Source organism: Neovison vison, chromosome 5, assembly GCF_020171115.1.
Source record: "Neovison vison isolate M4711 chromosome 5, ASM_NN_V1, whole genome shotgun sequence".
Taxonomy (NCBI): domain Eukaryota; kingdom Metazoa; phylum Chordata; class Mammalia; order Carnivora; family Mustelidae; genus Neogale; species Neogale vison.
Window position 1 is genome coordinate 70,662,418 of NC_058095.1, and position 3,943 is coordinate 70,666,360.

The following is a 3,943-nucleotide window of genomic DNA, read 5'->3' on the forward strand; positions in this document are numbered from 1 at the left end:
TCTCTGTACTTTTTTTTTTAAGACTTTATTTATTTATTTGAGGAGCTCCATGCGGGGCTCCATCCCAGGATTCCTGGATCATGACCTGAGCCAAAGGCAGGCGCTTAACCGACTGAGCCACCCAGGCACTCCAGGAATTCTCTGTGCTTTCTGCTCAAATTTTTTTTGAAAACTAAAGCTGGCATCTCAACATCTATCAATTAATTTTATTTTTTTAAAGATTTTATTTATTTATTTGTCAGAGAGAGAGCAAGCGAGAGTGAGCACAGGTAGACAGAGTGGCAGGCGGAGTCAGAGGGAGAGCAGGCTCCCTGCGGAGCAAGGAGCCCGATGTGGGACTCGATCCCAGGACGCTGGGATCATGACCTGAGCCGAAGGCAGCTGCTTAACCAACTGAGCCACCCAGGCATCCCTATCAATTAATTTTAAACTCAGACACCCACACACACAAGCAAGCAAGTCACAGGCTGTACATAGGAAAAAATAAATAGCATGGACTATGATCTCATAATCATATCTGCCCATCTAGGCTTTCATCCTGTAGAGACATGATGAGGCTGTGTAGGGAGGATTCTATAATGATATTCACAAAATAGAAAACCCCACTTATGGGGGCACCTGGGTGGCTCCCTGGCTTAAGCGTGGGTCTCCTGGTTTCAGCTCAGGTGCTGATCTCAGGGTCCTGAGATGAGCTCTACACTGAGCACGGAGCCTCCTTAAGAGTCTCTCTCATTCCTTTTCCCTCTGTCCCTGCCCCCACCACCACCTAGCCCCGCCTTGCACCTGGGTGCTCACTCTCTTTAAAAGAAAAAAAGAAATCCCACTTATGGTGATGATTTATTGCTTACTTTCTTTGTAGTTTCGAAATTGTTTGGATTGTTCTCTGTTGCGAATAGAGGCAACCAACTGTCTCTTTTAATAAACCAACTGTCACCACTTAGGGGGAGCCTGGCTGGCTCAGTCTCCAGAGCATATGACTCTTGATCTCAGGGTCCTTGGTAGGACCCCATCTTGGATGTGGACCCTTCTTCAATAAATAAATAAATAAATAAATAAATAACTCCCTTTAAAAAAAAATCACTATTTAAAGTAAAATAAAGGGGCGCCTGGGTGGCTCAGTGGGTTAAAGTCTCTGCCTTCCACTCAGGTTATGATCCCAGGGTCCTGGGATCGAGCCCCGCATCTGGCTCTCTGCTCAGCAGGGAGCCTGTTTCCTACTCTCTCTCTGCCTACTTGTGATCTCCGTCTATCAAATAAATAAATAAAAATATTTTTTAAAAAAGTAAAAAAAAATTAATCAAGTAATGTGACATTTCTTGCACCTGTGAGTTCGTGGGCAGGTGTTCATATATCTATATTGGTATGTATGTGTTTGTAGTGGAAAAAATGACTGCAGGGGCGCCTGGGTGGTTCAGTGGGTTAAGCCTCTGCCTTCGGCCTAGATCATGATCTCAGGGTCCTGGGATCCAACCCTGCATGGGGCTCTCTGCTCATCAGGGAACCTGTTTCCCCGCCCCCACATCCGCCTGCCTCTCTGCCAACTTGTGATCTCTGTCTGTTAAATAAATAAATGAATCTTAAAAAAAAAAAAAAAAAGATTGCAAAGCTTTATACCAGGATGATAGGGTAATAGGTAGCTTTTTTTTAAAGTGATTTTTTTTCTTTCTTTTTTATTTTCCCCGCAATTTCTTTAAAAAAAGATTTTATTTATTTATTTGACAGGCAGAGATCACAAGTAGGCAGAGAGGCAGGCAGGGAAGCAGGCCCCTCGCTGAGCAGAGAGCCCGCTGTGGGGCTCAATCCCAGGACCCTGAGATCATGACTCGAGCTGAAGGCAAAGGCTTAACCCACTGAGCCACGCAGGCACCCCTGTTTTCCCCGCAATTTTTAATCGCACCATTTCTCTGCTCACAAGCTTCCCATATCACGCACAGCTAAACAACGGTTCTTCTAGCTTATTAAATGGCCCGCAGGTGTTGCGGGAAGTCCATAGTCCCCATCTGGGATAAGTTAAGGAAAGACAGGTTCGTATACTCGGTACTTTATTTAACCCTAACAGTGACCCATTTTACTGGGGGAGAGATGAAGAGACAGCCCCGGAATTGGAAGGACACGGATTTGAATTCAAGGTTCTTCCCAGGGTCTCCTGATTCACCGGCATCCAGAGGCCCGCGCCCTCAGGCAGCGCCTCAGTCCGTGGCTGCCCCTGCCCCCTTGCGGCAGCTCTCGGAACGACAGGTCCCCTTTCTGTCTAGAAATGAGGGGTCAAAGGTCTGGGCTGAGCTAGGGAAAAGGGACTCCTCAGTGCCCAGGCCACACAGACACATACCCCAAGAGAAGGACGGTCCCTCCCATTCTCTGCTTCCCACAGATGCAGAGACAGAGGCAGAGGGAAGAAGGGATGACCTTGGGCGGGGCGGGGCGATTGCAAGCAGAGCCAAACCTGTAACCCGGTCTCTGAAACACTGTCTCACTGCTGAGCCCCGGACCCCAAGCTCCCCTGCCACGTGACTGAGCCAGTCCAGGCCTGCAGCTGTGCCCTCCCTTCCTTCTCCTGACACTCTGCAGGCTTTCACCTCGCCTCCCTGAACTATTACTATGGTAAAACTTGCAATTCTTCTCCAAGGACATCTTTGAAAAGGTCAATAAATGTATTTTTTAAAGATTTTATTGACTGATTTGAGAGTGAGACAGCACGAGTAGGGGGAGGGGCAGAGGGAGAAGCAGACTCCTGGGGAGTCCAAACACAGGGCTCCATCCCACGACCCTGAGCCCATGACCCCCAGCCAAAGATAGAGGCTTAACCCACTGAGGTGCCCCCATCAGTAAATGTATTTAAAGGGAGATCTTGCATGTTGCTATTTTTAAGTGGAAATTAGTGTCACTTTATACATAATAACAATGAAAGTAAGATAAAAACAAAACAATGTTATTGAATGCAACTGGATACTGTTTCTTGCAAAAGCTGTGTGAAGCCTATTCTTTGTTCAACAGGGAGATTAGCCAAGTATCAGAGAAGGGATTTTCAAACACATTTTACATTCCAACTGGGGAGACAAATAAAAAGATAAAATAAAGATTTCACAAAATAATCCTTATTTTTCTGATATTTTCTATTCTCTTTTATTTAGTGTCTTTTGTTTTATTTTTTAAGTGCTCAAAGGCAGGTAGATAAAGAAATATAAAAAATATGGATGGGTGGGTGGGTGGGAGGTTGGGGTACTAGGTGGTGGTAGAGGGCACAGATTGCATGGAGCACTGGGTGTGGTGAAAAAATAATGAATACTGTTATGCTGAAAATAAATAAAAAATAAAGAAAGAAAGAAGAAAAAAGAAAAAATATGGGTGGGGATTGAAGCTGTTTGATGGTACATGGGGGCTCATGCCTTCTGTTTTGGGGGCGTGATCAAAATTCCAAATTAGGGTATCTGTGGCTCAGTGGGTTAAGTGTCTGCTTTTGGCTCAGGTCCTGATCCCAGGGTCTTGGGATTGAGTCTCACACTGACCTCCCTGCTCGGTGGGGAGCCTGCTTCTCCCCCTGCCCCTCCCCCCTGCTTATGTACTAGTGCACTCTGTCTCTCAAAGAAGTAAATAAAATCTTTTTAAAAATTGCAAGTTGAAACGATTAAAAATTTAAGAACTACTGGTTTGTATTCAGTACAGTGATTTTACAACTCACTAGGATCACGACCCATAAGTGGAAATCCTCTGAGAAGATTTAAAATCACCCTAACACCACGTAGAAATTTCACCTGGACATAATCAACAGATTGAAAGAGAACTAATCAACAGATTGAAAGAGAACTAAGAAGGAAATGCTGTGGGGGCAGCTGGGTGGCTCAGTTGGTTAAGCATCAGACTTGGGCTCAGATCATAATTTCTGGATCGTGGGATCAAGCCCTGTATCAGGCTCTCTGCTTAGTGCAGAGTCTGTTTGAGATTC